Source organism: Hemitrygon akajei, chromosome 1 (assembly GCF_048418815.1).
Source record: "Hemitrygon akajei chromosome 1, sHemAka1.3, whole genome shotgun sequence".
Taxonomy (NCBI): domain Eukaryota; kingdom Metazoa; phylum Chordata; class Chondrichthyes; order Myliobatiformes; family Dasyatidae; genus Hemitrygon; species Hemitrygon akajei.
In genome coordinates, this window is record NC_133124.1 from 139,652,085 (window position 1) to 139,674,165 (window position 22,081).

The 22,081-nt window shown below is 42.3% G+C and overlaps 1 protein-coding gene across 2 annotated transcripts in view; it reads left to right on the forward strand.

Moving 5' to 3' along the window:
• The first annotated feature begins 9,438 nt into the window (after positions 1 to 9,438).
• ppp1r17 (protein phosphatase 1 regulatory subunit 17) overlaps positions 9,439 to 22,081 on the forward strand; it is an 85,623-nt gene continuing 72,980 nt past the window's right edge. The window contains exon 1 of one of the 2 annotated variants that reach the window (XM_073056576.1): positions 9,439 to 9,567. The gene's annotated coding sequence lies outside the window, so the exon portion shown is untranslated. Of the gene's footprint in view, positions 9,568 to 10,733; positions 10,810 to 22,081 lie in introns of those variants that run through there. The other variant, XM_073056493.1, reaches the window with a different exon arrangement.

The following is a 22,081-nucleotide window of genomic DNA, read 5'->3' on the forward strand; positions in this document are numbered from 1 at the left end:
TCAAAGTTTTTCTTCTCCTAGATGAGCTGCTGCTAACCACAGCTGATGAGCCCCATCGTCTCAAAGCAATTGGTTCTGGTTTTAAGACACCAGTAACCAGCCTTTGCCCCTTTTCCTGTCAGTAGAAGCAGTTCCATCAAGCTTAGTAGCTAAGCCACACATAAAGGCCAGGAGCTGGCCTTGGTTTTCAGAGGCTATTTGAGATGGATGCCTTAGGGAGCAGTCAATAGGTAGAGCGAGCTTATCCCATTACCACACCAGGCTATAACAACCTTAAAGAAGCAAAAAAAAAAGGCTCCTATCATCTAAGTCAGTGATAATAAATCTGATTCCAGAAGGTTTGGCATAGTTTAATAAAAATCATTTTCAAAGTTCAGAGTAGGTGTAGTTCAAGGACTGGACATTTGTATTTGGTTTTGTGTTAAGATCATTTTCAGCTGAATTAATAAAACCTCACTTTTAAACTGAAGACATTTTAATTTTTTTTAAATCTTGAAGGCATTGTTATATTCCTGGAAGAACACTTCTTGGTATTTTTTTAAATTTATTGAGATACAGAGCAGAGTAGGTTCTTCTGTACAGTAAAGCATTGTGCTACCCACTACACTAAATTATTGAAAAGAAATATAATCAGACTAATACACAGCACTGAATGGTGGTTTATGGAAAAGCTTAAATCTTTATTTATGCATTCAATTTTTGCAATAAGCTTAACTGTGATCACATCAGAACAAACACACAAATCTTGATTAAAATATTCAGAACATAAAAAATGTAAATGAGAACAGGAATAGGCTATTGGGTTCCTAGAGCGTGATCTGCCATTTTATTAGATCATGGCTAATCTTTCTGTAATCTCAACTCTATTTTCCTGTCCACCCGCAGTAAACTTTCATTCTTTTGCCAATTAATTATCTACCTCTGCTTTAAAAATATTCAAAGAGTCTGCTTTAAACAGGAGAGTTCTTGAAGCAGATTCTCTCTTAGTGGCAAGAGAGAGTAGTGCAGGCCTTGTATTTTGCAATCTTCTCTATTTCTTGATTTAAAAAGAATGCCGGAATATTACTGCATATAAATCTGAAATCTATATCAGAAAAAATAAAACAATCTGCAAAATGCGTGCATGCCAGCCTCTAAGTCACCCTGAAAAATACTGTGGTTAATACTGAGATTGAAAAGAACTAAGCAACTTCAAGCATACAAAATAATTAACTTAATTTTTCACTCACATAATCTTAGTAGTTATAGCAGCAACATGGAGGAGCTTTTGCACAAATGATTGCTGGGGTATTATATATATCAATTACTGCTGTTTGAAGTCTATGAAAAGTGCTTGTATTAGAACAATGATAAGTGCATCATTGATTATTTGATAATATACGTACAAATCACCCACGGTTAGTCAGCATCAAAGGGAAAATGAAGTAATTAGTAAATAGATACATTTCTTTGACCTTTTCAGAATATAGGGAGATACAGAGTTTGACCTTACTACCGGCCTAAAGAATAGTGCTCAGGCTGGTTATTCCAGGTTCAGTTCCATGACTCAACTGGAACAAATCTAGAGTCTCAGGTTTCCACTGGTATCATTTTACATCAACATCTGGGCATGAAGCATCCAAATTGATTTTCTACATAATTAATCCCAAACCCTCTACAGTGAGGAGAGTTCTATACCCTGAGATGGTTATAGTATATCCCCTGACTCATCAACATTCGTAAACATTGTGAAGCCCATTCTGGGGGGGGGGGGGGGATCAATTACAAGAATATTGCATTGTAACTGAGTGAATTTTGAATCTGGTCTTGGTTTTCTGAGTACATTGTGAAACTGGGAAAGGCAGGTCCACGTGGGGAGCAGACACAGATTATGTTGATTGACTGATCTTTTATGAACGTACGCAGAACTAATGAGAAAGACCATTACGCAATATTTAAGTCATTCATCTGGAATCATGTAAAAATTCAAGTGTTGTTGCACTTGCTTGTCTCTTAAATGTATCCTGGGTTTTTAATAACTAAATGATTCAAAGGTGATAATGACTGGACTTCATCCAGACTCATTTACACCTTGAAGACTAGCTAAAGGTCTGAAACTCTTCTAGGGAACGTGACACATTACTTTAAAAATACAATTTCGCAACTAGAATAGATTGGTTAGGACACACAAAAATAATATGTGGAGAGGATTAAAGACTAGCAAAAGATAGGTTAGTAAAATACTGTAGGTGGTCATGACGCAAATTGTATTTCACATGAAGAACTTCTTCATGTTAAAATTCTGTAAGAACCACCAGAAGAAGCAATGTAAACTGCACAGAATTTTTAAATGATGCAAGAACAGAGAGATTGGAATATACATGTATAAACTGCTGAAAGTGACATGGTAATTAGAGAATATAGTTTAAAAAGTGTATGGGAAGCTGAGACTTGGATGTGGAGCTAAAGAATAAGTAAGTTTTAATAAACCTTCATAAAATAAACACGGAATATGGTGTTCAAGTCGTGCCTGTAGAGACAGAACCAGAACGTGCATTCAGTGGCCACTTCATAAAGTACCTCCTGTACAAATAAACTCTTCTCGGGCTACCAGCTGGGTACAGGTATCAATTTCAACTGATATTCCAATTACCAACTCTGCCATCTTCATCTGGGATGATGTCCAGGTACATCTACCCCTCTTGTCCATCCCTCTTGATTGGTTAGTCCTCAAGCAATCAGGTTTCCACTGTCCCACCTTGCTTACAGGCAAATTCCAGTTCTTATCTTCACCGTTGTTAAAATTCTTCCACTAGTTTTATTTCAATGGCTTCCTTCACCAGGCGGTCCCAATAACAGGCACCATCATGCCTCCCAATGTACAGTGGTTCTTTCTACTTTGTTAACTGTACAAAACTATTTCAGACCTTGTGAGTCTCCATTAGGAAATAAGATGCATGACCTCCTAATGAATAGCTACAAGGTGAAGGAAATCTATCGGGCCAGCAGGAAAACCAGGAAACTGAACAATGAGGAGGCACCTGTCACTACCGCCTGTCATCCCTATATTTCCATGGTTTCTGGAAGAATTGCCAGGATCCTGAAGAAATACCAGATTAATGCCATTCACAAACCCTTAAGGAAGCTCAAATCCTAACTGATGTGGGTCGAAGATGACCTGGGACTCAGGACGGCTAGTGTTTGCAAGATTCCCTGTGAATGCAGAACAGCATGTATCAGCCAGACGGAACGCATCAAGGAATACCAGAGATGTATCCATTTGGGATACCCGGAGAAATTGACGGTATAGAACACTGCATTCATAATGACCATAAGATTGACTTTGACAACATTGCTTTGTGGATCCAGAACTGGCTTGCCCACAGAAGGCAAAGAGTGGTTGTAGACAGGTCATGTTCTGCATGGAGGTCGGTCACCAGTGGTGTGCCTCAGGGATCTGTTTTAGGACCCCTACTCTTCATGATTTTTACAAATGACCTAGTTGAGGAAGTGGAGGGACGGGTTAGTAAATTTGCTGATGACACAAAGGTTAGGGTGTTGTTGACAGTGTAGAGGGCTGTCAGAGGTTACAGCGGGACATTGATAGGATGCAAAACTGGGCTGAGAAGTGGCAGATGGAGTTCAGCCCAGGTAAGTGTGAGGTGGTTCATTCTGGTAGGTCAATTATGATGGCAGAATATGGCATTAATGGTAAGACTCTTGGCAGTATGAAGGATCAGAGGGATCTTGGGGACTGAGTCCATAGGACACTCAAAGCTGCTATGCAGGTTGACTCTGTGGTTAAGAAGGCATACGGTGCATTGGCCTTCATCAATCGTGGGATTGAGTTTAAGAGCTGAGAGGTAATGTTGCAGCTTTATAGAACCCTGGTCAGACCCCACTTGGAGTACTGTGTTCATTTCTGATCGCCTCACCACAGGAAGGACTTGGAAACCATAGAAAGGGTGCAGAGGAGATTTACAAAGATGTTGCTTGGATTGGGGAGCATGCCTTATGAGAATAGGTTGAGTGAACTCAGCCTTTTCTCCTTGGAGCAACAGAGGATGAGAAGTGACCTGTTAGAGGTGCTCAAGATAATGAGAGGCATTAATCGTGTGGATAGTCAGAGGCTTTTTCCCAGGGCTGAAATGGCTAGCAGAAGAGAGCATAGTTTTAAGTGCTTGGAAGTAAGTACAGAGTAGATGTCAGAGGTAAGTAAGTTTTTTTACACTGTTACGTATCCCGTAACTGGATCACTTACCAGCAAAGATAGAGAGGTCCGCTGAAGTCTAATGGTACCATTTTCAAACGTTTTTATTTATAAGGGGGCACAAAAGTAAGGTTAATACAAACATTCAGATACCATAAGTCGTCAATACTCAATCTAAAGTGCAGGTATAGTAATAACCAATAAGAAATAAACTCTATCATTGTCTAGGGGTAATGTATATATTGTCCGCTGTATATCTGAAAGTCTCTTGCGGTCACTGCAGTTCCACCAGCTGCCGTCTGTTGTGGTGTCGCATTAGTGCACTTTTGTTAGAAAGAGAGAGAGAGATAGAGATTGAATGAAACAGTTACCCAACAGGTTTTCCAACCTTTAGGAGTTCGGTTTGTCAAAGTCTCGTTGGGGAATGGACGCTCATTTGTGGCCTCCCCTGTAGCTAAGCCATTCTTCCGTGGTGAGGTCGCCAATCCCAGGCAAGGAAAAGATGCACACGAACCCTACCACAGGCTGTCGCTATCAAAACGCTGTCGCAGGATTTCTAGCGTGTCTTCTGGTGCGTCTGGGGGGCCGTCTTTACAACCCCTCTTTTATCTGAGCTCACGGGGTCTCAGATGTCAATCAGGTTGGGATGATGCAATCTCTCTCCATCTCTCCACCCACGTTGCCCTGAGGGTATACACATAGTACAGTTCCCAATTCACAAAAGGTGTCTCCACGAGACAATGACCACCGGTGCCAGCTTTGCCTCGCCGTGAAACGTGGGACACCGCACGTATCTCTCTCTTCCCTTGGGTCATTGACCCCCCCTTCACTAGGGCTCTTGTGATTCTCACAAAGGAGGGGGCTGGGATCATAACAACGCAGAGAGTGGTGAGTGCGTGGAATGGGCTGCTGGCGGCGGTGGTGGAGGCAGAAACTATAGGGTCTTTTAAGAGACTCCTGGATGGGACGTGGAGCTTAGAAAAATAGAGGGCTATGGGTAAGCCCAGGTAGTTCTAAGGTAAGGACATGCTCAGCACAGCTCTGTGGGCCAAAGGGCTTGTATGTGCTGTAGGTTTTCTGTTTCTATGCAACACAAAAGTATTGGTTTTTGGGACCTCCTGATGAAGGAAGCCATTGAAATAAAAACATATAGGAATAGAATTTTAACAATGATGAACAATTAAAGTAACAAGTGGAATTTGAATTAAACAAGGTGGAAAAGTGGAAACCTGATTGACCGAGGACTAACCAATCAGGAAGGAAGCGACGGATGATGGGAGTTGTGTATATATACCACTGGACCAGACATGTCTGGGCATCATCCCTGATTAAGATGTCAGAGTTTACCATTGGAATGTCATTTAAAATTGATACCTGTACCAGTCTGGTAGCTCAAGAAGAATTTATTCATCATATATGCCAGGAAAATACTCAATCCTTTTTTACCTCCTGTACCTGATAAAGTGGCACTGGGTGTTTATTTGTGATCTTCTGCTTCTGTAGCCCGTCCACTTCGAGGTTCAACTTGTTTTGCATTTAGAGATCCTCTTCAGTACATCACTGTTGTAATGCGTGGTTATTTGAGTTCCTGTCAGTTTGAGAACCAGTCAGGCCATTTTCGTCTGTTATCTCTCATTAACAAGGTGCTCTCACCCACAGAACTGCCATGCACTGGATTTGCATAATGTAATAGTGGAAGCTGCAAGAAATTTCAAACTCCTGGGAGTGCACATCTCACACAACATCTCATGGTCCGAGAACACATCGTCCACAATCCAGAAAGCTCACCAATGCCTCTACTTTCTCAGGTGGCTGAACTATGCATATCAATATTCATGATCTTTTACAGCTGCACAGTAGAGACATATTAGCATGCTGCATCACTGTGTGATACAGAACCTTCAGTGAAGCAGAAGGGAAGGCTCTACAACATATCACTGGCACCAGCCTACCTGCCATCAAGGACATATATACAGATATGTATCTCTTCTGCTCAAACCCAATCTCAGAAGATGTGTACAGGACAAGCTGCTGAGACAAATTGAAGGCTCCTTATACAAGGAGGTTCGATGTTTCACTCCTGGACAAACAGTTCTGATGAGGGACAACAGATTAAGGACAGAACTGGAAATTGCAACTGAAGTCATCTGGTGAAGATCAGTTGAGGAGAGCAGAGTCAATTGCTAGAGAAGGAAAGTGTCCAGAGCTGTCAGAACCACTGTCAGCTCCTACAACCACCATGAAGGAGGACATAGAACCTGACCTGAGATTGTTTTCACAGCCACAAGTCTCACCTGCCAGGCAGAGTGACACCCCTTGTCAGGAAAGATGTCATACCACAACAGTAATAAATCCTCCACAGTGATTAAATCTTCAGGCCTGAATAGGGTAATTTAATGTTTAATATGTTGTGTATATACAGTAGTTGTATTATATTGTATACTGTGTATATACGATGAGATGCAGTCTATATTGATTTGGAGTTTATAGATAAGCAGGAAGGAGTGTTGTGTATTTAATATTTCAGTAAGATTGTAAATATTATTGATTAAGCATTCTTTGCTTAAATAATTCATCATGGGTTATATGTAAAAGTATGTGAATGGCACACGTCATTACGCCACCATGTCACAAGTGCACGCCTCACTAAAACTAAATGAAGTAGACACATCTACCATCAGGCAAACAAGAGGAAATCTGCAGATGCTGGAAATTCAAGCAACACACACAAAATGCTGGTGGAACACAGCAGGCCAGGCAGCATCCATAGGGAGAAGCACTGTCAATGATTCGGGCCGAAACCCTTCATCAGGACTAACTGAAAGGAAAGATAGTAAGAGATTTGAAAGTAGGAGGGGGATGGGGAAATACAAAATGATAGAAGAAGACCGGAGGGGGTGTGGTGAAGCTGAGAGCTAGAAAGGTGATTGGCAAAAGGGATACAGAGCTGGAGAAGGGAAAGGATCACGGGATGGGAGGCCTAGGGAGAAAGAAAGGGAGAGGGAAGCACCAGAGAGAGATGGAGAACAGGCAGAGTGACGGGCACAGAGAGCGACAAAAAAAGAGGAGGGGGGAGAAAACTAAATATGTCAGGGATGGGTTAAAAAGGGGAGGAGGGGCAATAACGGAAGTTAGAGAAGTCAATGTAAGGTGTTGTTCCTCCAACCTGAGTGTGGCTCCATTTTGACAGTAGAGGAGGCCATAGATAGACATATCAGAATATCACAATCACCTTTCCGGCTCTCAGCTTCACCCCACCCCCTCCGGTCTTCTCCTATCATTTCGCATTTTCCCCTCCCCCTCCTACTTTCAAATCTCTTGCTATCTTTCCTTTCGGTTAGTCCTGATGAAGGGTCTCGGCCCAAAACGTCGACCGTGCTTCTCCCTATGGATGCTGCCTGGCCTGCTGTGTTCCACCAGCATTTTGTGTGTGTTACCCTCAGGCTCCTGTGTTTTTCTTTTAATTAGTTTCTGGAGTTACAAGGCATAACAGATACATGCTTATACATCGAATTAATCATGTTGTAGATACTTTAGTCTCTGTTTTCCATTGCTTTGGTCTGCCTCGTACTTCCATGCTGTGTGTCCCTAGTGGCTTACTAATCGAGGATGCACAGCTTGAGTGTCTGAGGCTGCAAATGGATATGAGTAATCACTTTCAGTAGCTCTGAGCCTAGATGACCTGGCCTCAAAGAATTCCATCTCACATGAGTGGTGGTAATGTCATACTGAAGGATCTGCTCTCCCGAGCCGTCATTGCTCCCTCAGAGTGATGCTCAGTAATTCATATTCCCTTTTGGCGGACAGATTCCTGGAGTGCAGTTGCATCCTTAAAACCTCTTGCAGGCTCTGGCTATTGTATTCTTGCCTTAATTTTGGGACTTTCAAGAAAATAGCTTCACTGTGAACAAGATTCTGCATTTGTATGAAATGCATTAGGATGCATTTATGGAGTTGTTCTAAGTAAACATTATTTTAAAAGTTGAATTAAGGTTTTTTATAAGATCAAATTATTAAATAATTAGACAAGATATGATTAATGCAGATGGATACGCTCCCAGGCCATTCAAGTGTTCCAACATAGTAATGAAGAAAAACAAAGAAATAAGTGATTCTGATCAGATCATTTTCTGGCTTTCTCTAATAAAATTGTTGTGAACAGTAGGGAGGACTTACTGAGTGATGGATGCCACAGCCTGGAGCTTAATGGCAGAGCTCAGGCCCTTGCTGGGATTTGGGTCTAATTTGCTTGGGCCACTGCCTCTCCAGTCCTTCACCCATCAAATATAGAATGGGGTCAATACTCCACTCATTTCAATGGGGACTCTCAGCCTGGAGAAAGGGAAAGGTCAGTGATTTAAAGAAAAATCTATTTGCTGTAAAGTTTTTAACTTCTCTTATTTTAAATTGTGTATTTATGGAATAATTAAAGTGACTGAATGTAAGAGATATTTGAAGATATTAAAAGAAAATCCTCACAGTTTTGAGAGTGGGCAAGGCCCCACCCCATTTTGTTTTCTTCCATGGTCTGTTAGGGCAATCCAGGAGCAAGGTATTAGCAGTCCTTTACCTGAGGCTAAGTCAGTGCTGTAGTCCTCACTATGCCTCACCTCTCCAAACTGAGATCTAGAACAGGGTCCCCAACTTGGAGTCGACAGACCCCTCCATTAATGGTAGGAGTTCATGGCATGAAAAAAGGTCAGTAACCCTGTTCTAGAGGGTCTAACATTGGGCCTTTGCTTCAAGACTAGCTGCATGTGGGACAGCAGGGACTATGGGTGGAAACTCCAAGAAGCATGCTGGATGCAACATTTTTACTTAGAAAGTGGCTGACATTTTACTGAAAATGTTAACTTCCAGAGAACCATCTCCTACACATGGAAACTCAGAGAATTCTTATTGCCGTATACCATCTGTTGTCTTGATTTAAAACCTCAATCCATGAAGGAAGAGACAATGCGCTCAGTGGAGGGTGCCCTTTGACATGCACAGGTCATCACATAGTAAGTAAAGTTCAGGCCTTCCCTCATGGGAAAACATGCTCCCTGAATCAAACATCAAATTAATAACATGCATAAAAATGACATTGATACAGATTCTTCCATGTTTTGGGAAAAACAGTTTCATCTAGAACTACTACCATTTGAACATAAATTCCAGCAAGTTCAAGACTTGACAGATGCATATCTAATGATAGAAGTGCTGAAACAGCTGACAGGTTCCTGCTGGTGCATCTAACTCTACCCCCATCCACATGGAATCCAGTGCTGAGATAGATGTGGGTTTGCATTCACCGATGGATCCTGCACCAGTTTAGACCTGTTCACACATTTCAGTGGAGATATTATATCTGGGAGGAAGAAAAGTAAAAATAACGGGTAAGTCACATTTTTTATAATTATTTGTGTTTGTAATCAGTACTTGTATGAGAACAAGTGTTGACTTCCCAATAGAATTATTTTTGCTATTTTCTAGTTTCTTTAGATTTAAAACATCTTTTAATGTCCTCTTAACTGGAATATATTATTTCCAATTGCTAGTGGAAATCATACCAAAGGTTGAAGCGAATGTCTGGAAATATAAAGCAGCAGGAGAGCAGCAGTTGAAAGTTTAGGGGGATAGGTGGGGAAGGTACAGTTGAGGTTACAAACAAATTAGCCATTAAACTATTGAAAGGCAAATCAGCTGTGAGCACCTAAATGGCCCCTCCTGCTCCTAACTCATATGTTGGTGTGTTTAGCTAGTTCTGTTTATATTTACTGCTGATAAAACCCGATTGTGCTGTGAATGAAGGAATTAATTTTCATCGCATTGCACTAAATTGCAGTTGATATCATTTGGCAGAGTTTGGTATCTGAAGAAACATGGTAGGTAAAAGAAAAATTCTGCTGAAAACTGACCTAAAAATTGCCAGTGAATGATAAATGTGCATCAATCATTCTATTCTGATTTTCAACAGCACATCACCTTTCTGGGAGATTGAGTGAATTTCTAATGCAAGGGTACGTTACAAATATGTTGCACTGCAAGTGAGCAACAAATACAGAGTCAAATGTGAAAGTCGATTAATTCAAGGGTTATGATTTTGATTGAATTATTTCTTTGGTTAACCTTTAAAACATTTGACCACTGTTCTTCATTAAATGGACAATCTGGGGGTCAAAAGCAATTTAAAACTATTTGCAAATCTGTTCAGATTTCTGGAACATTCTTTAGAAGTATGTATAAATCATGATTACAACTTACTATGAAGGAATAATTCCAACCGATGGACTTGCTGCTGATAATTAATTATTGAATTATTCAAGAGTTCTTTTAAAATATACTACTAATTGATTTTCAAAGGAGTCCTTGAATTTGCCAGACATTACAAATCGTCTTAACATATACTTCTGCCACAGTGTTTGGTACATGCTATCCCATAGTTTCCAGACACTTAGGAAAATCTTCAGGCCATAATTAATGTTTTGAAAGAGATTAATTGGAAGTGAGGAAAAGCCATGGAAACACAGTATTACCATGACAACAACTGTTGTAGGGTAGATAAGCCTGAGGTGAGGCTCCGAGCAGTAGAGCAGCTAGATTGTCCTTCACTGAAGACAGCTGTCAGCTTTCTGTTGGTGAGAAGTTCTATAATGCTGAATCTGTGTGTGCTTTTCATTGTACAGCTAAAATATGAAAACCAAGCTATTGATATTTTAATATTAGAATAATAATCATATTTATTACTAAACAATTTGTCAAGATAAGGTAAATATGATCTTGATAAAGCTTTCCGTAAAATTGCGAATTCAGAAGTATGGGCTTTATTTCTAAAAAGTCAGTTTTGTATTACTATGTATACTTTGCCATGAATTCATGTTTCATTGTTTATCCAAAATCCTTTGGTAAGAGGAATTGATTGTAAGCAGGGACATTGTGGTGAACCAATACTTCCTTCTGATGCACTATGATTTGATGGTACTATCATTGTATTATCTACAATGTCTAACAAAAAGCAATATGTGACACTGACAGAGGAACGAAGAGTTATCTATCAGATATTTCTTTTGAAACTACAAACTTTACTGGTGAGAAACTTTGCTTCTGTTTGTGATCGATTACAGTTTTTCTTTCACTGGCCAACAATATATTTTTCTGCAATATTTGAAGTGCCCCATGATATTAGAAGAGAGTGAAAGGAAAATATGTGGCGGTGTAACATTTAGTAATCAAATATTATTCCATATTATTCACATACTTATATCAGATTCCCAATATTATGCTTATGACTTTGGATAAACCTATTATGGCTGTACAAATGATTGCCTTTGCAAGAAGTTTGTGAAGGGGAACTAAACTAACTAGTGGTTAATGAGGTACCACAGTCTGACTGAGCTAAAACATTGCTGTTTTTACAATGCTATGCAGTTTGTATCAAGGATTAGTGGAGACTGCATGGCTAGGAGGAATGATGCTAATTCACACGGCTATGGGAATCATGATCAGCAGGATTTGAGAGGTAACTGACCATCTGCAGAGGGGTGGGGCAATGTGGTCATGGTGGGGTTGACTGCAGATGGGTGAGATACCTTTGAAAGGTAGTTAGTGAATATCAAATCTGCTACTGAAGTACATCAGTTTTTGGGAACTGGTGTGTTGTAAAGTTACTAGTGAACATTATTCCTGGGTTTGAGCTTGATTTGTTACCTCACACCTTATTAATATCTACACCAAACTTTTTCTTTAGCTGTTACACTTTATTCAGCATTCTCAATATACCTCAATGCACCATGGGACAATACGCGTGGCAAGCTTTACACTGTACCTCAGTAATTGTGATAATTTATGAACATAAGGAATAATGGCAGACCATTTGGCCTTGAGTTTGTTCTACCATTTCATTAGTTCATAGCTATTCTAACTGTAACTCTAACTCTGCATTCCACATTAGTCTACCCATATTAACTTGTTATTTATCAGTATTTCATCCGCTTCTGCCCTAAAAGTTTTCCACTGTACTTTAGTGAAGGATATTCTAAAGATTCATAACTTTCTGAGAGAAAATGTTTTGCTTCATGCTGGTTTTGTATAGATGACCTCTTATCTTTAAGCTGTGATCCTTAGTTCAAGAAGAAGCCTCTCTCCCTATTCACCCTGTCAAGTTCTCTTGGGATTTAGTATACTTCGGTCAAGACCCCACTGACTCTTTCTGCTTCAGCAGATACAGACTCTATCTATCCAACCTTATCTCATGAGACAACCTGTCCATTCTAGGTATGGGACTGGTAAACCTTCTGTAAATTGCCTCCAGTTTGTTAATGTTAATTATAGCTGCCAAAATCTGTACCTGACACTCCAGTTGCCTTATGTAACTGAAGCATAACTTACCTACCTTTGTATTCAATTCCCATAGTTATAGACAATAGTCTTCCGTTGCTTTCCTAATTGTTTGCCATACCTGAAAATTGGCCTCTTGCCAATCATGGATACTCCGATCACTCTCAGAGCTATAAAATTCTTCAGCTTGTCATTTTTACATTTTCCTACATTATATTTTACTTTGCATATCTTTGGCCATTCACTTATATATACACCTCTGCAAATTTCATATGTCCTCCTACTTTCCTGCAAGTCTTTTGTGACTTAGCAGAAGTAGAAACTTTACTTTTGACGTCTTCATCAAAGCCATTTACATGAATGTTAAGAAGTTTCAGTCTAAGCCACACCACATATTATATTTTGCTAACCAGAAAAAAGAGCTGGTTAGTTTTCTCTCTATCTCCCGTTCTTCAGCTGAGATTTTATTCTATATCCCATACCACAAGCTTTAATCTTAAGCCCTAATGTGCACCTTGTGAAAATCTCATCAATGGTTCAAAGTTCCATTTAATATCAGCAATCTATACAGTGTAAAACTTGAAATTCTTGCACTTCACAGACATCCATGAAAAACAGAAGAGTACCTGAAAAAATAAATGACAGTAAAACGTTATAACCCCAAAGCCTTCTCTCTCCCTCCCATGCACAAGCATCAACCCTCCCCCCTCCCGTTGCCATAAAGAGCCGCAATTTAAGTATGACTGTAGATCACAGACTCCAACAGAACCACATCCACCTTGAAAACAAAAGAAGAGACATTAAGGGGAAGAAAGTAAGCTGTTTTTGCAAAGAGCTCGAAGAAGCTACCCTCTGGCAAGATCATCATGATTATGTGACATGGGCGATCATGGTCTGACTCCATGATCATGATTGTTCTTGGCAAATTTTTCTGCAGACATGGTTTGCCATTGCTGCCTTCTGGGCAGTATCTCTACAAGCTGGGTGACCCCCAGCCATTATCAATACTCTTCAGACATTGTCTGCTTGGTGTCAGTTGTCACATAAACGTATGGTGATGGTGGCTGGTTCTTCGCTTGCAAAGATCAAGAGAGAAGAAGAATACTCAGGAGCGACAGCATGATCATCTTCCTGCCTGCACTGTGCAGGTTTATAGTGAGGATTGGTGTGCATGGCCTGACTCCACTCTATAGGCCGGGGGATGTTCCACAATAGCACAACAAGCTGTGATGACTGTAGCAACCGCTAGACTGTAGGTTGAGTATCACAATTTTCCTTCTTCTAGACAGACTGTCTGGCAAGGCTAATGAGCCCCATCTACCCAGGTTTGGAATCAGAGTTATCCTTCTCCTAGGTTGGCTGCCAGCCAAGGTTGATGAGCCCAGCCTGCCTGCCCAGTTATACCACTGGACACATGGTCGTGCCATGACATAGCAAACTCAGTAAGAACAAGGACACAGGCGTTTCTATGGAAATAGTAGTGTAGGAGAGGCCATAAGTAAGTGATCTCCTGCATGGCAAACCAAACAGTTGACCTGTGGCAGTCACTACATCTGGAAAGGAGAGGCTATGGAAAATGCTTCACCTTCCTTAAGTGAGCAGGACCTGCAGCCCAGGACTCACCCATTCCCGTCACATAAACAGGAATTGTGATGTGCACCATCAACCACCTGCTCCCATGGCTTCACATGATCCTGAGCCGGCAGCGGGGGGTTCTAAGCAGACGTTTTCTACACCTTGCCCAAAGGTGACCTGCAGGCTAGTGCAGGGAAGGTGCATCTTATACCTCCTTTGGTAGAGAAAGATCTCTACCCCAGCACATGTGGAAATCTATGTATCATAAATACCCCAGTCCCCTTTAGTTACTTCTTCAATGACCTCTAACAACATGGATAAACACTATTTCTCATTTACAAAACCAAACTAGCTTTGTCTCATTACCTTGAATGATTCCAAGAGTCTAGCTAAATCATCTCTACCAACACATTTTAATATTTACCTCATGACTCTCATTAAACTAACTGGCTGTGGTTTCCTACTTTATAGCTCCCTCCTTGTTTGAATCTAGAAGCCACTTTTGTTATTTTCCAATATGTAACACCACACTTTCCCCAAGTCTATGGAAGTTTGGTAAATTAAACCAATACATCAACTATCTTCATCTTCAGATCTCTTTAAGAAATCATGACACATAGTTCAGTCAACTTACAGCTCAAGTGTCTGCCATTTTCCTGAGCATCTCTCTCTCTTCCAGTGCCTGACTTACAGCTGTTTCGTGTGAGATGCATCGGTCATAGAACATAGAATAGTACAGCACATTATAGGCCCTTCGGCCCACAATGTTGTGCCGACCTTCAAACCCTGCCTCCCATATAAACCCCCACCTTAAATTCCTCCATATACCTTTCTAGTAGTCTCTTAATCTTCACTAGTGTATCTGCCTCCACCACTGACTCAGGCAGTGCATTCCACGCACCAACCACTCTCTGAGTGAAAAACCTTCCTCTAATATCCCCCTTGAACTTCCCTCCCCTTACCTTAAAGCCATATCCTCTTGTACTAAGCAGTGGTGCCCTGGGGAAGAGGCGCTGGCTGTCCACTCTGTCTATTCCTCTTAATATCTTGTACACCTCTATCATGTCTCCTCTCATCCTCCTTCTCTCCAGAGAGTAAACCCCTAGCTCCCTTAATCTCTGATCATAATCCATACTCTCTAAACCAGGCAGCATCCTGGTAAATCTCCTCTGTACCCTTTCCAATGCTTCCACATCCTTCCTATAGTGAGGTGACCAGAACTGGACACAGTACTCCAAGTGTGGCCTAACTAGAGTTTTATACAGCTGCATCATTACATCATGACTCTTAAACTCTATCCCTCGACTTATAAAAGCTAACACCCCATAACCTTTCTTAACTGCCCTATCTACCTGTGAGGCAACTTTCTGGGATCTGTGGGCATGTACCCCCAGATTCCTCTGCTCCTCCACACTACCAAGTATCCTGCCATTTACTTTGTACTCTGCCTTGGAGTTTGTCCTTCCAAAGTGTACCACCTCACACTTCTCTGGGTTGAACTCCATCTGCCACTTCTCAGCCCACTTCTGCATCCTATCAATGTCTCTCTGCAATCTTCGACAATCCTCTACACTATCTACAACACCACCAACCTTTGTGTCGTCTGCAAACTTGCCAACCCACCCTTCTACCCCCACATCCAGAGTATTCAGAGTGAAGGAAGCTGGAAGCCCGAGAAGGGTTTATTTGTTATCTCTTGCAACTAAAGATTAGCTTTATTTATCACACGCACATTGAAACAAGAAGTGAAATGTGTTGTTTTGCATCAAATCAAATCAGCAAGGATTGTGATGGGCATCCCACAAGTATTACCATGCTTCTGTACCAACATGGCATCACTAACGCCAACCATACGTCTTTGAATGTGGGAGGAAACTGGAGCACTTGAAGAAAATTCAAGCGATCAAGATGAGAATGTATAAACTCCTTGCAGGCAGAGCCGGGAATTGAACCCTGATGAGCGATTGCTAGCTATTGTATTTGAAAGTGTTATGTTAACTGCTACACTACACTACCCTATACACCACCGGTGTTGACCTCTGCACCACAGTGCTACTTTCTGTATTACTGTGCTTCCTTCATCGTTGGCGCTTTGCATTATAACACCATAAGACAGAGGAGCTGAATGACATCATTTGGCCAACCGAGCCTTCTCTGCCAATCAATCAACACTCATGTATTTTCCCTCTCAATCCTGTCCCCCTGCCTTCTCCCCATAATGTTTGACACCCATACAAATGAAGAACTTGTCAACCTCCATTTTAAATATACTCAATGACTCAGCCTTTACAGCACTCTGTGAAAAAAACTTCCACTGGTTTACCACCATCTGACGAAAGAAGTTCCTCCTCGTCTTTACTTTAAAAGGATATTCTTTTATTCTGAGGCTGTGATCTCCGGTTCTAGACTCTTCCACTATAGGAAATATTCTCTCCACATCTATTCTACCTCAGCCATTCAATATTCAGTTGGTTTCAATTAGATCCTCCCACATTCTTCTAAATTCCAACATGTACAGTATCAGAGCCATCAAATGCTCCTCCCTTATCATTCTTGTCAGCCTCCTCTCTAATACCAGCATGATGGTGACACGTCTCATAAACCATTCTCGTAAACCTCCTCTAGACCCTCTCCAATGCTAACACACCTGCACCATCTGTGCACATACACTCACTGGTCACTTTATTAGGCGCAGCTATACACCTCTTTTTTAATGCAAATTTCTAAACAGCCAATCATGTGGCAGCAGCTCATTGTATAAAAGCACAAAGAATGGTCAAGAGGTTCAGATGTTGTTCAGACCAAACATCGGGAGGGGAAGAAATGTGATCTAAGTGACTTTGATAGTGGATTAATTGTTGGTGTCAAATAGAGTAGTTTGAGATTCTCAGAAACTACACATCGTCTGGGATTTTCATGTGGAACAATCTCAGGAAATTACAGAGAATGGAGAAGTTGATGGAGAAGATCCCGAGAGGTAGGATTTATGAACATTTGGAGAGGTATAATATGATTAGGAGTAGTCAGCATGGCTTTGTCAAGGACAGGTCATGCCTTACGAGCCTGATTCAAATTTTGAGGATGTGACTAAACACATTGATGAAGGAAGAGCAGTAGATGTAGTAAATATGGATTTCAGTAAGGCATTTGATAAGGTACCTCATGCAAAGCTTATTGAGAAAGTAAGGAGGCATGGGATTCAAGGGGGCATTGCTTTGTGGATCCAGAACTGGCTTGCTCACAGAATGCAAAGAGTGGTTGTAGACAGGTCATATGCTGCATGGAGGTTGGTCACCAGTGGAGTGCCTCAGGGATCTGTTCTGGGACCCTTACTCTTTGTGATTTTTTTAAATGACTTGGATGAGGAAGTGGAGGGATGGGTTAGTAAGTCTGCTGATGGCACAAGGGTTGGGGGTGTTGTAGATAGTGTAGAGAGCTGTCAGAGGTTGCAGCGGGACATTGATAAGATGCAAAACTGGGCTGAGAAGTGGCAGATGGAATTGAACCCAGATAAATGTGAAATGTTTCATTTTGGTAGGTCAAATATGATGGCAGAATACAGTATTAATGGTAAGACTCTTGGCAGTGTGGAGGATCAGAGGGATCTTGGAAGCCAAGAGGTAATGTTGCAGCCAACTATATAGGACCCTGGTCAGACCCCACTTGGAGTACTGTGCTCAGTTCTGGTCGCCTCACTACAGGAAGGATGGGGAAACTATAGAAAGGGTGCAGAGGAGATTTACAAGCATGTTGCCTGGATTGGGGAGCATGCCTTCTGAGAATAGGTGGAGTGAGCTCAGCCTTTTCTCCTTGGAGCGACGGAGGATGAGGGGTGACCTGATAGAGGTGTATAAGATGATGAGAGGCCTTGATCGTGTGGATAGTCAGAGGCTTTTTCCCAGGGCTGAAATGGTTGCCACAAGAGGACACAGGTTTAAGGGGCTGGGGAATAGGTACAGAGGAGATGTCAGGGTTGAGTTTTTTACTCAGAGAGTGGTGAATGTGTGGAATGGGCTGCCGGCAATGGTGGTGGAGAGGGATATGATAGGGTCTTTTGAGAGATTTTTGGATAGGTACATGGAGCTTATAAAAACAGAAGGCTATGGGTAACCCTGGATAATTTCTAAGGTAGGGATACGTTCCCCACAACTTTATGGGCCGAAGGGCCTGTATTGTGCTGTAGGCTTTCTATGTTTATATGTTTCTAGAATGTTGTGATAAACAAAAATTGCCTTGTTAATGAGAAAGGGTAGAGGAGAATAGCCAGACTGCTTCAAGCTGACAGTGAAGGCAACAGTAACTCAAATGACCACGTGTTACGACAGTGGTGTGCAGAAGAGCATCTCTGAATGCACAACACGTCGAACCTTGGAGTAGATGGGCTACAGCAGAGAAGACCACGAACATACATTGAGTGCCCAATTTATTAGGTACATGAATGTGTGTTGTGGAAGTTCCTCCCTAAATTCCTTTCTCTTCTTTAGGGTAACGTATGTCTCTTCACTTTTGGCTGGATGCTTTTTTGTTTTGTTGCTTGATACCTGGTGATGATTTATGGAAATGAGTTAAGTGTGCTCAGGACTTAATGATGTCATCATCAGATAAAATATATAATGGCCCCAACCTATTAGGGTTCCTTGCTTTATTTCCTGATAAAGCACATGTTCTAGTTTTAAGCTCCTGTCAATAATGTATTATCTTAGTTTGAACATACCAGCATACCCAGTATAATTCAAGGACCAGCCCCAATGCATCAAGCTGGTGCCAGGGATGCTCTTCAATTATGTAATTGGGGAAATGTTGTTACTGCTTTTTCAGTGCTGTCAGAGCAGGCGTTTGTGCCTCATGGAACTCCGAAAAACATCTATGGCTCTCTCTGGATGCAATAGAAGCTGTTCTTAATGGTACCTTTAAAGGTTAATTTAAAGAAGGCATTGTTTGTCTGTAAACTGTGAGTCACACTTCATGTAAACTGAAAACATGCTTCATACCCAGCTCTGGCAGAGAAAAAAGAAAAGGGCAGCTCAAGCATTAATCGAAAGGGGCTTCACCATCAACATGGGGCTGTATATGTGAGGCAGGCAAAGAGAAATGAAATATGGAAATAGAAACTTTGGCCCACCAAGTCCACACTGACCGCCAGCCAACCACTTGGTAACTAGATTTTTTTTTTGTGTACGGTCAGTAGTATTCTTGGGGTGTCAGAGAGAGTTGAGAAAGCTGCAACAGGGGGATGAAGGAAAACAGCTTTACACACAGAAAATTACTCTGAAGATCCTCATGCTAAGTTTTGTAACTTCAAAATATTAAATTAATTCAATGGAAGATACAGGAGTCAAAATGCAGGTGTAACTTTGAGTTTACTTTAAGCGAGGCACACAGGTATCAAGAGGTAGCATCATGACATATGCAATTAACATATTTTTCCCTATAACGTGTAATGAATTATTTAAACGAACCAGAATAGTTAATCAACCAAGATATATACAAGATTAAACACAAGGAAATATGCAGATGCTGGAAATTCAAACACCACACACAAAATGCTGGTAGAACACAGCAGGCCAGGCAGCATCTATAAGGAGAAGCACTGTCGACGTTTCGGGCTGAGACCCTTCATCAGGACTAACTGAAAGAAAAGATAATAAGAGATTTGAAAGTAGGAGGGGGAGGGGGAAATGCGAAAAGATAGGAGAAGACGGGAGAGGGTGGAGTGAAGCTAAGAGTTGGAAAGGTGATTGGCAAAAGGGATACAGAGCTGGAGAAGGGACAGGATCATGGGATGGGAGGCCTAGGGAGAAAGAAAGGGGGAGGGGAGCACCAGAGGGAGATGGAGAACAGGCAGAGTGATGGGCAGAGAGAGAACAAAAAGGGGAGGGGGGGAAATAAATAAATCAGGGATAGGGTAAGAAGGGGAGGATGGCATTAACGTAAGTTAGAGGAATCAATATTCATGCCATCAGGTTGGAGGCTACCCAGACGGTATTTAAGGTGTTGTTTCTCCAACCTGAGTGTGGCTTCATCTTGACAATAGAGGAGGCCATGGTTAGACATATCAGAATGGAAATGGGACGTGGAATTAAAATGTGTGGCCACTGGGAGATCCTGCTTTCTCTGGTAGACAGACCATAGGTGTTCAGCGAAATGGTCTCCTGGTCTGCATTGGGTCTCACCAATATACAAAAGGCCACACCGGGAGCACTGGACGCAGTATACCATTTCCCCCTCCCCCCACTACTTTCAAATCTCTTGACCATGGACCATGGACAGCTTCAAAGCGATTGCGCAACCACTGACTGCAACTCCAGCCTTGAACTCCAGGCTGGGTCTTCACATGCTGCGATTGTGACTCTCGTCTCCCCTTCCCCCACCACCACTATGCAATCCCCTCTCCCTCAGATCCCATCATCAGCTCCTGGGCCCTCAGAGGCTCCATTTTCCTCTCACCCCAACCGTTCCCTCTCCACTGACACTACCAGCCTCCCTCCCCCCTCTGATCCCATTTCTCATCCGTGCCGGGTCTTTACCATTCCCTCCGACCAACTCTCTGAGGCAGAATGCTCTGTCCTCAGTAAGGGCCTCAGCTTTGTCCCCCTTCGCCCACACCTCAGTGAGTTCCGCGTATGCCATGACGCTGAACTCTTCTTCCGCCAGCTCCGTCTCCGAGCTTACCTCTTTGACAAGGACCCTCCTACCCCCACCGATGACCCCTTCTCCCGTCTTCAACCCTCCTCCTCTTCATGGACACCCCGCTCTGGTCTTCTGCCTGCTCTGGATCTCTTTATTGCTAATTGCCGACGGGGCATCAACCGCCTTGACTTCACCACACCCTGTTCCAATTCCAACCTCACTCCTTCCGAACGCTCTGCTCTCCACTCCCTCCGCACCAATCGCAAACTTACTATAAAACCTGCTGATAAGGGGGAGCTGTTGTTGTCTGGCGTACTGACCTCTACCTGGCCGAGGCACAGCGACAACTCTCTGATACCTCCTCTTATTTACCCCTTGATCATGACCCCACTAAGGAGCACCAGGCCATTGTGTCCTATACCATCACCAACCTTATCAGCTCTGGGGATCTCCCATCCACTGCCACCTACCTCATAGTTCCCACACCCCGCACTTCCCGTTTCTACCTCCTACCCAAGATCCACAAACCTGCCTGTCCAGGTAGACCTATTATCTCAGCTTGCTCCTGCCCCACCGAACTTATTTCTGCATACCTTGACACTGTTTTATCCCCCCTTGTTCAATCTCCTCCCACCTATGTTCGTGACACTTCTCATGCTTTGAATTTTTTCAATGATTTTAAGTTCCCTGGCCCCCACCGTCTTATTTTCACCATGGACGTCCAGTCCCTATATACCTCCATCCCCCACCCTGACGGTCTCAAAGCTCTCCGCTTTTTTTTGGATTCCAGACCTAACCAATTCCCCTCTACCACCACTCTCCTCCGTCTAGCGGAATTAGTTCTTACTCTCAACAATTTCTCCTTTGGCTCCTCCCACTTCCTCCAAACCAAGGGTGTAGCCATGGGCACCCGTATGGGTCCCAGTTATGCCTGCCTTTTTGTTGGCTTTGTGGAACAGTCCATGTTCCAAGTCTATACCGGTATCCATCCCCCTCTTTTCCTTCGCTACATCGACGACTGCATTGGCGCTGCCTCCTGCACGCATGCTGAGCTCGTCGACTTCTTTAACTTTGCCTCCAACTTTCACCCTGCCCTCAAATTTACCTGGTCCATTTCCGACACCTCCCTCCCCTTTCTTGATCTTTCTGTCTCCATCTCTGGAGACGGCCTATCTACTGCTATCTACTATAAGCCTACAGACTCTCACAGATACCTGGACTATTCCTCTTCCCACCCTGTCTCTTGCAAAAAGGCTATCCCCTTCTCACAATTCCTCCGTCTCCACCGTATCTGCTCCCAGGATGAGGCTTTTCATTCCAGGACAAAAGAGATGTCTTCCTTTTTTAAACAAAGGGGCTTCCCTTCGT